Here is a 20,610-nt window from a genome sequence, read left to right as displayed (position 1 = left end):
TGAGCGCGGACACACACGATGCTATTTTGTTATTTCTAAATTTGTCATTTATTCTTCAGAAAGGGGAAAGCTGAAGACTCAACTCCACCCAGGTAAAACTGGTTTTGTTTGAAACCAAACAAGCCTGGAGTTATCTCACCCCCCAGAATTTATGTGCTGGATTTAAAAGTGAAAATGGCTTTTTCTCAGTCAGACAACTCCGAATTGGCTAAGTGTCTGGATGGATGTTAATAAAACTTCCCTTTCGTCTACAAAATGATCGTGTCTGGTCCCAGGTGGAGCATGATAAATCAATGCAAAAGCTACTTTTCTCAGAAAGTTATAAGTGACTGAAAATAAGGGTTTAGAACATAAGTGCCATGTTAGTGGTGGTTTCAGAGCATTACTGCTATGATGGTGTAATCCGCCTGCTAAAAGCATATTTAACAAGATAAAATAAATACACTTTTTTTATATATACGCACAAGTATGCAGTTGGCAAATCCAGAACTCTGAAGCCCTTACAGTGTACTTTCCTGGGAAGCTCTGAAGGAGTCTCTCCTTCAGGTTGCTCAGGTAATTATGTGTCTCCTAAGACCACCACGGAGAAGACGTGCAGAGTTATCAATGCTTTTTGCCGAATTATCAACCCTCTTGCCTGAGCAGAGCCAGTGGCCATGCTCTGCCATGCTCCCTGCCTAGAGACCAGCAGGAGGAAAGGGTGGGTTGAGGGTTGCCATTTATTTTTAGGTTTTTATTTCCTGGAGCTTTCTGAAGAAATGGAAAGTGAGCTTTCAATAGCACATTGTCTTGGACCACTTCTGTCTAATTCCTTCAGCTTCCCTTACCTGTACATAGGTGAGACGCTCGATCTCATGGAGCTGCTCTTGGCTGTTGTCATGCTCTTGGCTATCCCCTCTCTCCTAGCCCATCCTCTACTCCCTACCCCATCTCATCAGTGTCAGGATCTCATGATCTACTGGACATCCTCAGGATGAGGAAGCCAGGGCACTCTCAGCATCTACAAACATGGTGACATGGCTGGATCTTTAATTAGCAGTGGGAGGTAGTTTCACCTTTGTTGGGGTCTGAACAAAGTGCTTTTAGGTCATCTAAGCTGCTGCTAGCTCTTGCTTCATTCTCCAAAATAATGGTATACATCCTGCAGCATTGCAAACTGTAAGGGTTAAAAATCTTATATTTTTATTATAATCTATTAAGGACTCAACCTGCTTGTTTGGGAACTTTTTGATTCATATATATAACTTACTTCTGAAACAATAGGTGCCAGAATGCTCTCTCCCTTTCTCTCTCCTATTCTTTCTCTCTTTCTTTTACTATAATGTGGGATTTTACAAGAATACATGATTCTGGAAGCTAATGTTTCAGATGAACTCAGAATACTGAAGAACTGCCTAAAAAAAATTTAAAGTCAGTATTGATAGTAAGCATACTTCCAAACCAATATCAAATTCATTTAATTTGTGGTTAGGTCACATTGCTTCATATCCAGTATAATACAAGGCAAGATGCAGGAATTGCCATAGGTCATGTTGTAGATCCACATTAGTATCAGGGAAGCAGCCTCCACACTTTTACACATCATTTCCTGACATCAGGTGTTCTAAAAGGTTTTCACACAAACTCAGTGAGGCCCAGTAGATGTACTTCTGTTGTAAAAGAGCAGCTTAGAAACCATACTGTATAATCTTTATGGTTCTAATAATTATTAATGCTTACATTTGTCTGTTTAATTGGTTATCTAAACGTAGTAAAATAGAAGCCAAACATCAAAGACATTTAAACTAAAACCTGGTTCACCTTGATATGAATGAAAAGTTCATTTTAAGGGCTCCAGAAACTGGTCATGATTGAAGTGACACAATCACTGCTGTTGCCAAAGTGCCTGGACATGTGGGAAGGCCTGTCCTGGAGATGTCTGAACCACCTCTGAACACTGACTACGTAGTCACATATGGCTATCTAGGGTTATAGTCATAGGAGAGCATGAGGAAACACAGCCACAGAGCACCTATCAGTGGGCTTCCAGCTCTTGGAAGGGTTTGGTAATACCCAAACAGGACTGAAGGACCTCTCCTACTTAGGGAGAAAATAGCTGCAGTGGAAGGACACCTGAAAAAGACTGCACCACCATAAGCTAGCTGACTTGGTGGACCAAACATGCTGCTTATAGAATGATGGTGCAATAAGACCATAACATACCCTAGAAGGAGCATCAACAATGGCCATGCCTTTGATTTGGGAGGTCACTACGAAATTCTTAATCTGCTAGCAGCCTCGCATGGAGAGCAGAGGAGGCTGCGAGCTCCATCTTGGTTCAGCAACACTGGTCTGAGCAGAGTGGGATAGATGTGGTTCAGGATTTTCGTGCACCGCTGGCAGGAAGTATCTCCTTCACATGTCCCCTTTTAAGCCATAACTCTGACCTTCCCTTGTAGTCAATGGAATTAAAAAATTAGACACAAAAAAGGACAGTGATTCATCTCAGCTAACACAGGCATTTAAGCTGGGGGAGTCAACCTCTTCTTCACCAGCTCTTTCTCTCCACAGTGAAGGGAACCTGTGACAGATCTCAAAGAACAATTTTTGGTCAAGAAGGCCTGAGCCTGCTTGCCCTGCAAACAGGCAGCGTCACACACTAGGGTGGCATCACAGCGACCTTCTCTCTCAGACCATGTACATTGCCTCTACCTCTTATAACACAAAACCCATAGCTTGAAAAATAACTAGTAAAGCTGCGGATTTTAATCAAGGATATCAGGGTTGCAATACCTTGCTCACAGACCATAAGAAGTTACTCCCACAGTTACTGATGACTACTCAGTGACTGCATATGTAACCCCAGTGCTGACATCTCCTGGCTTTGCACCGCTTGATTTCACCACCTCCCTGTTCTTTTAGTACCACGACTTCCCTCTAAAACTATCTGACAAGCAAACAATGCCAGAGTGGGGAGGGAATTTCATCTCTGTAAGGGACATCTTACAGAGATGATCTCCACATCCTCAGCAGAGGACAGGTTTTGAGGGTTACAAGAAAACCTGGTGGCTGTATGGGGACTAACTACACTTTTCCAGGTCCTTTTCCAAAAACTGCTGGGTGATGGCACTGTGAGAAGTAGATGGCAATCTGTCAGCAACTGTACTTAAACTTTCTCTCCTAAGTGGCTCCAATGGGTGCAGTCTCATAGAGGTGATCTCCAATGGGTGCAAATGCAAGAACTTTTCCAGTACCCAGAGCACCTTAGTAGTACCTTTATACTATCTAAGCTAGTATCATGTAGAGATATATATATATATATATATAGCTTAGAAGGTGTGAATCAACATAGCTCCACCGGCTTGTCAAGCAGATGATTTACTCCAAATAAGCATCTGACTCGGAACGTGAAAGAGCAGATGTACAATCATGTGATCTTGTTCCCAGGTAGGTGATTTCTGCGACCACTTAATGAAAGTGCTAAAAAAGCACTAAGAAAGCTTATTTGTTTCATCTTTCAGTGATTATTTTGCCTGGTAATTGCAAACATCCTGTGTTAAGTCTGACAAGAATTAACTTATGCTTTGGCAAATACTGGTGCTTTCCTTCATGTTCCCCCTGATAAAGGTAGCCTGACTTTGATACTGCTTAAAGCAGTCATAGTCTTTGTTCTTCAGAAATGATAAAGCATTTCTAATTCTGAGTTTTATAATACTACAATATGGAGAGACAGATTTTATCTTAATAACATCTATATTATGATAAAGAATCAGCTACATGACAGGAAAGCGAACATTTCAGTTCATCTACAATTCTCCATCACATCAAAAGAGAATGATATGCTAAAACTTCCCATTATGCAGTTTGGAAACACATATATTTATTCCAAAGGAATTGGTATTGTTAAGAGTAACCTCAATGACTGATCTAGATAATGTTTCACAGCCCAAACTGATACTTTAATTACGGTGTAATAAGATACTGATCTTATTTCTGTACATCTTCTAAGATATTTCTGTGAGCAAGATGCTAATGTAAAGAGCTGTTCCTGATACAGTAATTGCAAATAATCATACAAACACTATCCCTCCCAGCTATGTTGTGACATCTAAACTGTTGTTAGTATTTAATGCAGCCAGCGATGAAATAGGATAAACTCAACAAGAATTCTATTTCCAGAAACAGGTAATAATTTCTGTGAAGGAACAGAGAATCAGTCTGAATCATTCCTCATCCCAAAGAGAGAATTAGTCATTTATTCTACACAGAACAGCATAATAACTAAAGTCATCAGCACCTTCCAGCAATAGAAGATGTGAAAATGCACAGAATAAAGCATATGCGTATGAGCTTTTGCTTAATATGCACATTGGTAACTACATACTCATATTTTTAAAAGCCCTCTCTCTCACTTACGTGCTTTCATTCATATAGGTGCAATATATACTCATATGTATTTAACATGGGCCCGATTCTGCCTACCTTGCTCATCTTGAGAGGCATCTTACCCTGCAGTAGTCCCACTGAAATCAAGCAGAGATAATGCTCTTCCATCTGAGTATGTGTGGCAGATTGCACCTATATATAGCACTTCTATATTTATCTCCATTTTAAGTGGTTAATTTAGCTCTGTATCACTGAATTAAATATAAATTATCTGCTAGCACAAAAGCAGCTTGGGAGCAATTACAGTCCCCTATCTCCCCCCACCCCAAATACGCTAAATATCAATGTGTAATATGCAAATCCTAGTGGCTTTTTCACACTAACCAAGTCGAATTCTTAATACCAGACAAGAAGAAAATCATAGCTTAACATACACCAGTAGATGTAATAAATAATGAACAGCACTAACAGCTTAACATCATAAGGAAACAGATGGAAAACTTCCCTCCAGAGATCATTGCATCTAGTATTAGAGAATGAGTTTCTGGACGTGCACAGGGTGAACAGTTCAAGTCTGAATTACAATGAGGTTGGTAACACTTTTTTATTATAAATGTAGGAATTTCATGTCTTCCTTTTAGAAAGTACTGCTATTATAGCATTCATCTGTTTCACTGAAGACGTGCAAAGCAAAAGGCAAAATCTTAAGCTGCTAAAGCGTGCAAAGCACAATCAAATCAAGATCTCTCTCTGGGAGTACCTTGGCTGGGTTTGCAGGATGCAGCAGGGCTACGATGCCATCATCTGTCCAGGAAATGAAACAGAACCCAGTGTGGAAGCCAGCTCTTCAGTAGCAGTGTTTATCTGTGCTATTGAAAAATGCTATTAAGGCAATTGCTATTGTTTTTGTAGGTCAATGACTATTATATGTTTAGAGAACTATAATGAAGCAATGTCCAATCTGTTTCTCTGATGATGTTTTCTTTTCCACATCAAGTGGCTTGGTTGTATGTTCAAAGTGCCTTACAAACAGATAATACAGGAAATTGAGGTTTCTCTGGAAAGTTAAGCACATCTGCTTAGTTTGAATAAAACATGCTGGAAAAGTGAACCAGTTATCACATTTTGTATGCATTTATTTGCTTTTTATTCATATGTGGTGTCCAAATAACATATACACACCATATCACTGGAAGCAGCTCAACTAAAGCAAGAAGTTGTGCTTGAATCCTTCAGCGATGCTGCCCTTGATGGACATTTAAGCCCATGGTATGACTTTTCTGACTTTCTAAAAATATTTTATGCACATGGCTGTACTGCATAGATTACAACAGATCCTGCCTCTCTCATCTGCCATCAGGAAAGTCTCAAAAATGTGATGCAAAACTCTACCCCTAGACATACGTTCTTTCAAGTATCTATTATATCAGCATCCATTTGCCATGCACGCAACTACACTGCATATAGGGTTTTGTGGAAATAATAATAAATGAAACTTCCCAAGAGGAAGGAATTTTTCACCCTTCCTCCTTCCTCCATCCTCTTCACACCCACCTCGTACATTTTATGGACCACAAAAGAAGCACAAAACTAAAGTTCAGGGTCTCAAAATCTGTTTCAGCAGAGCATGCCCAAGCCAGCCAAGCTCCTGTCTGCTCTGTCAGCTGTTAGATAACATTGCTTCCAACATCAGATGGTTGCAGAGACCGCTGCTTTCTAAAATGGCTGGAGACATATATAAACATAACTGAAAATTGTATTGATTTTGAAGCCAAAACTTCTCGATGACTAAAACTCTGGGGCAACTGTAGGGTCAGCCAGAACACCTCTGGTAATAGGGTGAGGAGCGGAAGCTGATATTCTCCTGACAAACCCACTAAGCTTATAAGTGTCTAGCACTCATTACATTATACACAATGCTGGCCAATAATTTCAGGTTGCTGTTCCAAGATACAAATTACTTCCAAATGCAGGACTACACAGGAATAAATGGAAGAGGTCCAACATCAGAATGTAAGAGACACCAAAGAGTTATTTCAATAGTAAGACTACTCAGTAATGTTATATTGCACGGTTTGATACTGAATCAAAACTCTCCCCTACAGCATCTATAGTCCACTGTAAACTGAGAGCTAGTGATGTAGTCACAGAGATTGACTATAAAAAAATGAAATAAGAAGTGGAACAACCTTCCAAAATAATAATAAAACATCCCCAAAACCTAAACATCTTCTGGAATGCTGAAACAGCTAAAAAATGTCTCCCCTGTGTGCATGTCTGAACAGCATCTGAAGAGATGCAAGGTTGCAGAGCTGTGGAACAAGTAAGCCATTTGCGGGCTTGTCCCATCGTGGGAGGCAGCGTTGGCAGCGATGAGCTGCAGATGTGGGCATAAGGACAGCGAACCTGCTGTAATCCCCCACAACCCACCACCTCTCCTGCTCTGAGCACTGAACAAGTGGACTTGGAGGGAGAAGGTGTTGAAATTGAGATTTTGCAACCAGAGTTGAAAACAGGTGCCCAACAAAAGAAGTTGCCCGATTTCTCCATCCCCTCTCACTGGTAAAAGTGGGACTAGTGAACCTTCATCATCCAGGTTTTTGTCCTTGCTCTCCATTTTGCGTTCCCCCACCTCCTCCTGCTAAAGGAGTGGCCTGGCCAAGTGTAGCTCCACCTGGGGGTAACACTCAGTCCACTTTGGTGGCTGAGAAACTTGGAGCCACACCTGCTTTCTCTCTCTAAGGAAACAAGATGTTTATACCACAAGTTTCTCCTAAAACTAAATGGACTCAGTGAGCTTTGTTATTAAACCCTGGCATGAAATTCAGGACCAGGTTCAAGATCGTAATGGGGTCTTAGATTAGGATCTTTGTAAGGTCCCGTCTTGCCTTTGTACTTCACCAGGTTAAACGAGCATCTTCCCTTTGCTCATCATCTATGGCCCTAGAGTGACTCCAGGTCTTCACAGCATGCCAGGGTTTCTGGTGCACCAGCTGACTTTGGATCGCACAAAATTTACTTCCAGTTTTCCCTGGTATAAACAGCTTTGTCTGCCAAACAAACCCTGTGTGGAGTTGCTGCTGACAACTACCTTGATAACCAAATGAGCTAACATGAGAAAAAAAAAGTGGAATATAGTGAGAAGTAGCATTCCAGTTTGATACTGGAAGCACAGATTCCCTTCTTCCTCACTCTTCCCCTGCATTTGCCTCCATTTGGCACCCTCTCTGCCCCCTCTCATTGCTTTTATGTAGCACACCCTTTGTAGCCTTGAATGAGAATTTAAAAAGACAGACATTTTCTCAGTCTTTCCTCCTCTCCTTACAGTCACTTTACTTTTGTTTCTCCTGTGAATCCAGAGGCCAGTTAAATTTTATAAGTGCAGATCTGGGGGCGTTGCAAGAGATTCACAAGAAAGTGATGCTCGGTAACTTGTCCAGGGAACCTTGCTTGGCACAAGAAGAATAATTGCTCCTGGCGCATTTGAGGCTTTTGAAGGAAACCACATATTTTGCGTCTGAGATTTGCTCATGACCTTTCTCTTTTCCTCAGACTATGACACATTACCTGACAGTGGCTGGATTTACCATTTACTAACTTAAACCCCTGTAAAAGTGTGGCACTTTCTATACAATTTTGGGAAACCCTGGAAGATGAGGAACAGAGATGACCAGAAAGAAGGCTAGGGAAAGCTTTGAAGGCTGAAACAAAATACTGTATCTGCTAGGGGATGGATCTTGATCCTAAGCAGAGCCTTGTATCACCTGACTTACTAAGAAAATGAGGTTTAAACCACTAACCAGATGGATTTACACCCTCCGGCATTACAGCAGTCAAACACATGCATGCTGTTAGGCTGTGGCTACAGGGACTGAGAAACCAGGGTAAGGGCAGAAGTAATAAGTTGTGCTCCTGTGAGTAGTTTCTCTGTGCACCAGTGCCGGGACTGGTTCCTTCATTATTTTTCAAGAAGATGCCAAGAAACATGAATGGTTGGAAAAGGCAAAATAGAAGCCAGCTGCAGTAATGCATATTTTTCATTGAAGAAGACCAAAGGAATCAAGTGAGGTACTAAGCTGTGAGGTTTCAGTGGAAAGGCAGGGAGTGGAAGAGCTCAGGTTGTGTGACATCACCACCTCATTGCTGCTTCAGAGACAGTTTTGGGCATAGCTGGCTAACTGCAGGAATGTAATGTCAGCAGAAGCAACTCTCACACTTCCTGCCTTTTCCCATTAAAACTAATAAGGTTGTATTCCCTTTGTCATTTGTATTTCATATATTTAAATACTGACGTATTAAGCACAGTTGAAAAAAGTTTTGCTCTACTTCAGATCCAAGACAGAGTGAGCATTTGGACAAGGGTGACCCTCATCTCATTCAGAGCGATGGGTGTTTATCCAGAAGCGGGATTCCTACCTGCTTTCCTGCTGGAGCAACACAGGCATGATTTGTTGTGTATGTGCTCATGATGGATGCAGAGGCTCAAATCAATTGAAAATATTTAGCAGCCATTAAGTCACAAAAATTTCATACTACTATTAATAAAAATAACTGCCTATGGAGTTGGCCGTTTTCAAAGCTCTTTATTATTATTATTATTATTGTTATTATTAAATATTTATATTACCTGGAGAGAATAGTTAAGATTAGCTCCCTATAGCACTCCACAAGTGCACAAGATGTAAATACCAGTTCATGTACGTATTTACCAGTCGTGCCACTGCCCAGCTCACCTTCCTGACCACCCTTGTCCCTTCCCCACAGCTGATGAACACTCTAAGAGACGCACAACTGGAGAGGGCTAAGCACTGCCACCCTCCAGCCAAGCCATTGGCTGCTGCCGCACTGTCCATCTCCTCTCATCCTCCCCAGCACCCCTTCGGCAGCACCCCGAATGTCGCTGCTTTCCAGTCACGCCTCTGCCATTACAGTTTGCCGCGCTCCCGCAACACCCCACCCTCCACATCTCACTGGGGGCTCTGCAACCATATGCCACAATTGATTTATTAGTCCAAATTTCCCGAGGGAGCACAGTGTACCCATATGATGCCCCTGCATTTCAGCCTCTGAGTCACAGGTAGCACAGCAATGTGTGAAACACAACAAAAAAAATCATCATGTATTCTGTCCGGAAAGCACTTGCCATGGAGGGCGCAGAGCAAGTTGCTTGTGTGAACCACTTATCCCACTATGTCTATAGAATAAATTATGCTCCAGAAATTTGCTCTCAATGGCCTCTTTCAGATAGTAGCAATGAGTAAGATAAAACCTGCCACTTTATGTCAAGTCACACTCTTCAAGTACAGATTTAGTAATAGTAGTACTTATCTTTTATGTAGCACTTTACATTTTCCAGTTGCTGCACCGAGATTAATTAATCAGTTAGACGTATATAAGCCAGGCCTGCAGCACATACTGGAGGACTGACAGATGCCTGCGCTGCTGCGCAAGCACAAAGGCCACCGCCTGACCCACAAACACGCAGGTGTGTTTAGCTGGAGCGAGACACCGGCACAAGCCCTGCGATCTTCTTGGATTTAAGAGGGAATATTTGGGCTCAGAGGTTTCACTCCTCTCCATCAGCTGACAAAAATCAATGTAAGCAAATACCAACCATGCTGCCACACATCCTTGCAAACCCTCTCTTCCGAGGAGAGCAGGTACTGCCTCTGAGGCTGGAAAACACGAAACAAAGACTGATGGGTTCGCATCCCACTTTTCATTAATGCCTACAGCACCCTATTGAGAGCAACCTTTGCCATGGCTTGAACGTCCTCCCTGCCATGCTTTCCCAGCTGGGCTTGTTCCAAAATCTCTCCATGTGGTGGAGAGGAAGGAGATGTTTCTGAAGGCGATGTGGGAGAAGGCCCCTGCCGCGCACCCAGGCTATCGAGTCCAACCTGGCTGCCCAGCTGCTGTCGCTGCTGCTGGTAGAGCTCTTCAGAGGTACTTTCTGAATTAAATCAAGCCTGGATAATTGGGAGTTGGAACCGACTCAAACATGAGCCAGCAGACAAGGGATCATGTTGTTCCCTGAATTGCTCATTGACAGTGAAGAAACGCAGTTACGGTGGAGTGCTGCTGCCCTCCGGACAGGAGCGTTGACCAGCGGAGCAGCTCACAGTTTTGTGAGAGCATCCATTTTCGTCTCAAGCTGGTTTTGTGCAGCTCTTCTTGCCCCAGACTATGACCGAGGTGGTGCAAAGGCAGCCTGGTGACTTGCGCTCAGGACGTGCTCAGCGCTACATCTTAGCTTGTCACAAATGGGAAAAAACCCAACAAAACAAAACAAAACAAAACAACCAACCTGAACAAGAAACTGCTGACATTTTTATACTTAGGGACTTTCTTTTTTGACATCCGCCTCCCTGGTATTTCCAGAAAATGTACAAAAGACATTAATATGCGCATCTGGGATTACTCCTACCCTTATGCTTGTCATATACTTGCTATGTGAAGGAAAGTCTTATGCTCAGATGTGCTGAAACTGAAACTGTAACACAGGCCTTGAAAGAGTCAGTTGAACTAAGAGTCAAAAGAGTTTTAAAATTAATAAATGTTGTGCTCCTTTTATTTGTCTTTCCATTTCGGAGTCTGTAAGTAATCATTGCAAGATATTTCTACTCAGCCAAAAGGATTAGCAGTCCAACTGCTATTTGAAGTGAAAGATGAGATTTTTCCCACAATCAGAAGACTCCAGCAACTGAGATATTTGTTTTTAAGTCTCAATTAGCTAGAAACTTGTAAAAAGAGCCAGCAACACTGCTATGAGACATGAAGGTTTTCTTTTTTTTTCACACTGTGCATGTTTACATTTGTATTCATGTATGTTTTCTTGCAATTAATTAAAGCGGCATTTCTGTAATCCACAGGTGCTTTCCCACCTTGCATTTACTGTCATCAAAAACTCTCCTGCAATAGAGGCCATGGAGTTGCTCCAGGTTCATAGCTGTGCCCAGCGATACTGCTGGTGGTAACTGGTGATCCTGCATTGAAACAAACATTTACGCACTTTAAATCATGCTCTGAGAAGACTCTCCAGTGCTCCAAGGACCTTGAGGTGCCTCGTCATCTCCATCTCCTTGGGCTGCCACTGCAAACACATAGCTCCTTCTCTTTGCTGGGGCTCAGAGCTGCTGTGCAAGTGAGAGATGTGAATCACCGAGCTGGCAAATGGCTTTTGTCTTGGTGTTTCTGAATTCTCCCTCATCTTTGGAGCAAGGAGATGAGCGTATGCTGCTGCAACGTTAAAAATGAAAAGTTAAGTGCCCAAAAGCCTCCCAGAAGAAAAATACTAGATTGTAAACATAGTGCAAAGTCAGTGGCATTGTGACTCAAATCGCCCTTTAGGTTTGCTTAACTCTTGCGAGGTGCAATTTAACCAGAGCCTGTCTGGGACCTCACCTGTGGACGTCCCAGGGAGGAAAATACTGAGGACCACGTCCCAGCTCAGCCCCTGTGGCTCTTTGGGGGCACCTGAGGCATTGCTTTGCTCTGTGAAGGTGAGCAGCTCTTGAAGACTCTGTAGGTTATGCACCTCTGCAAGCCCACGGTACCTCCCCTGCATACACTGGCTGATGTCCTGGAGGAGGCACAAAGGGCCACATTTGTGACATGCTGTATTCACAGGAGTTGGTCTAGAATATTGTTGAAACTGATTCGTTGTTGTATCTGGGAGTTCAGAGGAAAAGCAATCATTTTTTCCAAACTTGCTTTAATCATAGCTGTAGTGAATGGAGGATTAAAGTGTGCATGCAGGCCCATGACACAATATTTTTCCAGAGTCTGAGCTCCAAAACAAAGGTTATATTCAGAAAGGACCATGTTGTGACTGTTGTTTCATGTACAAAAAAACCCCAAATCAACAAGACTGAAAACCAGAGGGTCACTTTTAAAAATATCTCTGTGTTTCAACTGCATCTAGCAGAAACAAATGTTTCTTCTCTCTTTTTTCCCCCCATGGTGAATGCCCCCCCAAGACTGTCAGTTAGATTTTGTAAAGTCCTTATTATCGCACTTCACTACATATCAGGATGAATGAAGAGAGCTGTGCAAACACTGCAGATATCTTTTCTTTATTACAGCTGCAGCCACTCCCCAGAGACGTTATTAATGTCCACAGCTCTCGTAGAGAGGCAGTGTACGCTGGCATCTGATTGCTATTCAGATCAGCAGCCTCCCTCCGTCTGTCTGTGAACCAACACATTAGTAGGTACATAAAGGGCTCTCGCTGTGGGCTGAACAAGTTCCTGGGGCCTCCGTCATGAAAAGATAATGGCAGCGTGATTGCCAAAATCTCGTGGAAATTGTGCTAAGCCAAAGCAAAACAAAACCCAAGGTAGGGGATACATTTTTTCCTGGGCAATTTATTATTTATCACTGCTCAGCAAACCCCTTTGTTCTTGTGTATGGCAGTTACTCTCCATTTATAGCTCACTTGGGTGTATATTTCAAAAAGAAGATATATGATGTTTTTTAAGAATGTAGGGGTAAGTCTTGTTCCCTGGACCAGACCCAGACTTGACAAGGGGTAGCTACATGAGAAATGAAGGTTAAAAAAAAAACCAACCCACAAAGTCTGTGGCCACTGCTGCCTTGGGGTTTCTGCAGGGAGAAACCTAACGCATGGAGTCAAGAGCCAGAAGTATTTCAAGGATCAGGGAAGGCTCCAGCCATTCTGAATTAAACACTGGATTATGGCAGGAGAAACTAAGCAGCCAGAAAAGGCAACATCTCATGAACAGGACCTGGGTGGGAGCTGTGGGACTGTCTTGCCTGAGGCCAAGAGCCTCCCACACTGGAGGGTGAGCACCCACAACACCAGCGTCATACTATGTGCTTGAATCCATGATAAACAAATCTGTGATAAATCAGACCCCATAGCATCCTACTCCCAAGTCTGTACTTGCTTGGTGTGAAGCAAGAAGCGTGACCGTTAAGCTCCCATTCAGCTTGGAAAACAGTAAATACCTATCCTCTTTTGATACAGCTATATCCTTGGCCCAGATATGGATTAAAAAAGAAAGCAAAAAAAAGAGGTTTAGCAGTGAAAACCTGAGCAAGGAGATTTGATTAAGCACAACTTAAGCTTAAGCCCCACTGCAGCTTCATCCTGAAAAAAAGAGAGAGAGAGCCAGGATCTCCATAACCGTCAGAAGAGACCTGCAGTGGAGAAAGGAGTGGGGCCCAAGGAGAACAACTTTGAAGAACACCAAGGTTGGTTTGAAGGAAAGAAAAGAGAGGGAAGGGGAGGAGGACGCAGTACCCAGGTTTCCCTTTTGCAACCCATGGTGAGAGCCAGGTCGACTGGTCGTGTGTGAGGGAACTGTGACCATGGGCAGACCCAGATTGGAGTTTTGTGGACTTGGGCTGAAGCAGTTTTGTGTGTGAGGGAAACTGCAGCTGTGGGCAGACCCGTATTGGACTTTTGAGGACTTTTTCCGCTATGGAAAGGGGGCCACGTGGAAGCAGAGAGAGAGAGACACTGGGCTGAGTTTTTTTTTCCTACTTCCTGGGGGGAAGGTGTTTTGCCTTTAAGAACTGGTTGTATCTCCCATTGTTCTACTTTGATGTTGGTAACATTAAAATTGTTTTGGTTTTTATTCCTTATGATGAGTCTGTGTTTTGCCTGTGACCTGTTTAAGTGGTGAGAAGCCCTCCCAGTCCTTATTTTGACTAGCGCTTTTTTGGGGCATCGTGGTGCTCAGTTATGCACCGGGCCTAAACCATGACACCATTCTAGACTTTATGCAGCAAAAGGTACCATTTTCTCCCATTAAAAATGAAGCTGAAGACTGCAATGAGCTGTGGCAATGACCTGATTATCTGTAACATCATGGGCTGTCAGGGCAGAGATGTAGACAGCAGCTGCTTCAAAAGAGGGACTCTTGACTCATGTAGGAGATCCAAGATAGACATCTGCTTTTCAGTGAAGGAAGATTTTTTTCCATGAATCAAGGCTCTACCCCTTTCTCCACCAGTATTAAACTGCCTCTTCTCCCCCTCAGTGTATGGAAATATGCTCCTCATGGGAATCCTATGAAGGCTTTCAGGAAATCTGAAAAACCTGTTTTGTCTGCTTCATGACAAAGATACACTGCCTCCAGATGCTACCAAAAAGTGGCTCAAAGTTTTGAACAGAATATTTTCATTTGCATATCCACATCATGGAATCACATTACATTGGCTTTTAAAGGCCTTGTGAATCTTCTTCCCTCCTGGTAAGAAGCACAGATGTACAAAAGCGACCTTATACCTGAGGATGACAGGTTTTGACAGAATTCCTCTTGTTGTAGGTAAAGAGTTACCGACGTTTCCAAACAGCAATGAGCAACACACGATCGAAGTGCTATTTCCTCATAATATAATTTGCAAAAAAAAATCACTGAGCCCTCTTGGAAAATTATTTTGCTCAGACAACAATGTAGTTTCACAGAAAAGTTTTATTTGTTAGGCACTTCAGTACAATTACTTGACCATGTACAGTGTAGCTGAGTTGCACTGAAAATTGATACTTTCCATAATGGTGTCTCATTACATGATTCATTGGAGAGGTGCTGCTGTGATAATTAGTGGTTTATGGGCAAATGGGCCACACATTCTTTAAGTAGTCCACTTCCCTAACAATGATTTATTTAAGTGGTTGGTTTCTGATAGTCATGTAAATAAATAAATGCTAATGGAACACAGTGGCAGTGCTTCTGTTGACAGGTTTCTGTGTCTTACCATAAAGCAGCTGAAGAACTAAATCTACATATACAAATCCATAACGGTTAGGGGCCTTTATGTGTTTTTCAGGAGCTGTTTTGACTGAATGCACAAAAAGATGCAAATTTCTCATCTCCTTCAATTTTTACCTCCCAGGCTGGTTTCAAAGCTTACTTTTTAACTTAAGATATTTGGAGAGGCTGATGTTGGATGAATGAGCGCTACAATGCATCTGTTGACAGCTTACTGCTGTTTCCGAGGCTGGCTTTCCCCTCCCACTCCATTAAGGCACTTTGTTCCTGCGAAGTGTGCTAGATACTTTGAGCAACGCCCTATCAAACCAACTCTGTGTGGTCAATAAAAGCAGAGATTTTTGCACTGGATGTGGTGGGTGATGGAGCAAAGGATGTGCCACATCCTTTCCTGGCTGCTTCTGCTTCAGTGGCTAAGGTCACCATCCCAAAACACTTGTCACCGCTGCTTTGCTGAAAGTTACTGGGCCCTTGAATTTACCAGCTGAAAATTTTACCATGTGAAAATAAGCCAGAAATGGGAGGTCTCTGCTAAGTCACTTTTTGAGGCCTGGCAAGGTTAGGGAGCACACACAAGAGCAGAGAGCTTGCAGAGCCAAGAGTGGCAGAATCTGGGCATCTTCTTTGGGCAGAGCTGCTGCAGACAGGAAAAAATAAAAGTAAATAGAATTTTTAAAATCAGCTGAACCAGCAGCTTGGCAGGTTTTACTCCCCAGCCCTTGGAGCCCTCCCTCAGCTCCATGCAAGCCCTGCCTGAAGGCTCATGGGACAGGGTGCAGTGAGTGAAGCTGGCACAGCTCTTCCACTCTGTCATCCTCTGATCACCGAGACAGCCAAAATAAGGGCTCATGAGCAGCCTTAATTCAATCAGCGCCAGAAAAAATGCAAAGAAGCTCAACGACAACAAAAAAACCCAGAATTATTCTGGTGCAATTATGGTGCCATATAAACACAACTTCAACTTCAGTCTCACAGTTTATACTGCTTCTGGAAACTCCCAAGACATGCATAATCTCATTGAGTAAAATCCTAGCCTCACATAAGTAATTAGTAAAACTCCTACCCATTTCTACAAGCAGAATTTTGTGCGCTGTGAGCAGTTTTTGTTTAAATCTGGAATTCAAATGCGAATATATAAAATTAAGATAGATTATTATAGCTATAATAAAAATATATACAAATATATTCATATACTTAGAAAAAGGAAATAAAGGAAGGGTATTTGCTAATAGAATACATAACAGTTTACATTTGCTAGTATAGTTGCAGGGAATTAGACCAGATGTTGAAAGTCTGTCATCTTTTATTTTGAAAGATATTCTTTCAGTGTCTATAATCTGGTGTGTCAATTAAAATATGTTCAAAAGTAAATTTCTTCCTCAGCATTATAAACTTACTGTGACAGGGTAGCTGAGTCATGCTTGTCTGAATTGCTTCAGATTTTCCACATTCCTTCAGCCAGACTTAATTCCCCACGGACATGAAAAGGACCAGTTCCTTGGTCGTGCCAGTCAGGAGGGCACAATGCAGCTTTCAAAAGCTGGCAGGCAGAGTGGGATGTCCTTCCTTTTAGTTTGTTACAAACCTATGTTCTCTTCAGGGTCAGAAAGCTGTTTCTTCTGGAGGTGAAGATGGTAGCAGGCTCTTTTCATTGTTGTCTTTTAAAGCCTAAGATGTTTGGTGAATGTGTTTGAATGGAGAAACAGAGTAAGGTGAGAGACTGCCTAATTTTAGATAGGTTGGATGTTAAGGCCCCACACCTTAGCTCACTGCAAGATACCTCAGTACCTTCGAGGCTTTCAAACTGCAGGACTCCACACAGCCCATGATTCATTGGCTTCTCCCTCCCGGAGTTAATTTTTTGAACACTCAGTACTTTCTTGCAAAAGTAGAACTTTCCTGCGAAAATAAAAAAAAACCCACCTCACTGTAGTTGCGCCATTTGAGTAACATATAGATAAGTCTTGTAGAAATTTGGAGAGAGGCTCTGACCCAAACACAGATTTTTATTGCACAGACCTCGAGGTAGAAACACTTGTGTGCAGACATGTGTGCAAGGCAGACAGCACAGCAAAGTCCCTACTTGCAGATGTCCTATTTGTCAGTCCCTTGGCTCTACAACCTCCCAGGTGTCAAGTACAACTTTATGTCTTTCAGTAGCATTTCCCATTATTTTTCTCATCACTTAGCAGGGAGCAAGTGGCTTGTAAGAGCTCAGTCTGGAAGAAGGGTAACCCCCCTGACCACTAGCTTCGGCAAAACTGCGGATGTCTTTAAACATGAGTGCCAGCAGCAGCTGGGTTGCCTCTAGGAAGACACTCCTCTTACAGGGTCACCTACCACCTCCCTGACCCACTCTGGGGTCTGCTACATGCAGGCAGCTCCCCAGAGATGCCCGTCTCTGGTCTTCTTCAGTCACTGGTAGAGAGGCCTAGCAGCTCCTGCCACAGTAAGGGAGGGATTGTGTTGTGTCCAAATAACACCATCTTCGCTGAAACATCGGTCCAGTCCTAGTTTTCTCCTCTGCGAGAGGCATGAAGAGCACATTAGCTGTCTCTCCTAAGGCCAAACCGTACTCATTTATTTCAGACTTGGCTAACAGGTCATGTTTTCTTGGCTCTGCCTTTTCCAGTGGTCTCTTCTGAGTTGTCTCCAGCTGGATCTCACCTTCCTTCAAGTGCTGTACCCCAGACCTGACATAACCTTCAAGCTGAGACCATGCCAGTGCTGAATAGAGCTAAAACATTAATTTACATGTTCTTACATACATGTAAGAATATAAGGTTTATCTTTTTCATTACAGCATGACACAGTAGACTTATATTCAGCCTCTGATCCATTACATTTTCTAGAATTTATAGATTTATTTATTTGCAGAGCTAGTCCTCCTCTGGCATTTGTCATTTGTATTTTGGACATTTCCTCGTTAAATTGCCTTTTTTTTTGAGGAGGGGATATAACTCAAATATATCAAGCAATTTGAAGCCTGCCCCCAGCACCACGGAGGGTGCTAGCCCCTTGCTGCTCTCTGTAAATGCAACAGGCTCATTCTTGAGTCCATCATTGGCACCGCTGGCTTTGTCGCCAAAAAATACTGAACAATCACAAGGCTGCAGCAGCCTCCTGCTGAGCCCTTCTTGATCAAAACTTCCATTTTGATAACGAGCTAATCACCACTACTCTCTGAGCAACACTTTCCAGCCTGTTTTGTGCCCACCAAGCGGTAGGTCTGTCTAGACCACACACTTGCTGTGCTCGTCTGTGAGAGCTCTGCGGGAGACGCCGTGACCAGACATACATTTGCTTCTGTCAGCGAGATCTGTCACCCTGTCACATAAAGAAATAGGACCCGTTTGACAAATCCATGTTGGCAGCTACTCCTTCCCTGCTCCCTTCCAGGTGTCTGATTATTTGCTTCAGTATTTTCTGCAGGAATTGGTGTTGCACAGGTGGGTAGACGCTTCCCATAGGCTCCTGCCCCCTGCCCTCAACGATAGGCACCCTACCTCTCACAGAATCACAGAATCACAGAACGTTAGGGATTGGAAGGGACCTCAAAAGATCATCTAGTCCAATCCCCCTGCCGGAGCAGGAACGCCTAGATGAGGTTGCACAGGAAGGCGTCCAGGCGGGTTCTCTCCTTTTGTAGTCCTTCAGAAGATGGGACAAGAGCTCAGCATTTGCAAATTGTTACAGAAAATCCCCAATGGCTTGTCAACTCCTTCCTCCTCCTGCCCCCCAATTCTTTGAGCATCTTAAGATTTAAATCGGGAGGTCTAGACAAATTTGAAAGCACCATATTTATTTAGAAAGTATGTGTTAACCTGGTGCTTTGAACTTGGTTGGAGGGCTTGTTTGTTTTCAGTGTTATATTAGTTAAGTAAATCTCTTTTTTATATTCCTGCATGAAAACTTTGCTGTTGACTAAGACTGTATACAAAGACTGAGTCACTTCCTTTGAGGCACGCTCTGTTAAAACATGGGATGAGTGTCTGAGATCTCCATTTTGTTGTGAAGAGCTAAAATAAAGAAATCTTCCAAGAGCAGCTGGCAGAAAATATTTGTAATGAGAGCTGCCAACTACTAGAGGAAAGTGGCTTATTTATACAGGGGCACCACTGAGACAGACTGAAGAGACAGACTGCGCTGGATTTAGAAAATGAAAATCACCCGAGTGGACAAGGCTGTAAGAAGTATGTAATATAAAAAATGAATCTTGCAACCCAGCAGCACCTGCACCTAGCAGTCTCATTCAAGCCTTCTGCAGGAGATAAACCTTCTTGCTCTATCAAATAAACCCCATAATCACATTGCTTAAGTAGGATATTAAGTGGCATCATATTAAACCATTACATGACCCTTGTCATCATCAGCCCTGCCAGGCAGTGAGGAGAGCTGTTGCTCCCTGCTGATTTCTCTGGGTATCTATTTAAACATACTGCGGTAATTAGAAACATCTAAATAAAGTCCTGCCCAGGATTACATGGGCTGAATCTAAGAAATCTTTTTGTCTGGCCGCTACAATTTCCTTACCCACTGTTGTCGTGTGTGTGCACGCACACATCCTTGCCAACATCCCTCACTTGTTATGATCTGAAGCTCTATGGGGTAAGAAAGCAAAGAGGTTCAAAGGCAGCATCCTTTTTCCCCTTGTGATTGATGAAGCCTCTGTCACTGGTGAAGGGGATCTTTCTGCAGGGCTTGAAAGACAAATCTGCTGATTCCTCCTGCTTTACTCCTTTATGCCTTTCTCTGAAGGGAAACCTGCAGGTTTCAGATGCCAGCTTCATTCTAGGCATCCTTCCTAATTACCTGAACCGCCATCATTAACTGCAGCACATATATTGATCACTATCATGAACGTTGCCTTTCTAATATTCAGTGTCTGTGAATCAAACTGTGTCACAGATGTGGATTTCAATGACAAGGTATGTCTGAGTGCACCCCACTGATTTCCCTTCCTTATAGTTGAAGCAGGAAAAAAAAAATCACTCAAGTTTCTGTCCTTTAGCTCAATCTAAGGTAATATGATTAGCTCAAGCACACTATTGGGCACCTAATCCTGGGAAAGATTTCACCTTCAGGTGGGAGAAATCCCTTGCTGACCATGAAAAGTGTTTGGGAACACGCTTCCAGACTGGATTGTCTCCCAGATTTAGGAAACAGATGGCCTAGAAAGGTTTACGTTCATTTTTCAAAGCACCAGTTTGAGCATTTTTCTTTCACTTAATTGTGTTTCAACAGAAAATGTCTTCACTTTCCACAGGAAAACAGCCACAAAAGGGTTTCCAGTTCTGTGCTGTGCTGCCGTCCCTGCTCCTCTCTCACTCACAAGTTTTACCCCTGCGATGCCTGGGCTCAGATGCTGCTGTGCTTTCCAGCGACTGTAAAAACTGTTCACGAGCAAGCTCACAAACAAGCAGTACTTCATGTCACTCTCAATTAGTTATAGTGGTGCATACAGTTTGTAAGAATGGGGATTTTTGACAGAAAAAAAAGTCACAGA

The sequence above is a fragment of the Mesitornis unicolor genome, unplaced genomic scaffold, assembly GCF_000695765.1.
Source record: "Mesitornis unicolor isolate BGI_N332 unplaced genomic scaffold, ASM69576v1 scaffold30557, whole genome shotgun sequence".
In the NCBI taxonomy this organism is placed as follows: domain Eukaryota; kingdom Metazoa; phylum Chordata; class Aves; order Mesitornithiformes; family Mesitornithidae; genus Mesitornis; species Mesitornis unicolor.
This window is presented reverse-complemented; position numbering follows the sequence as displayed.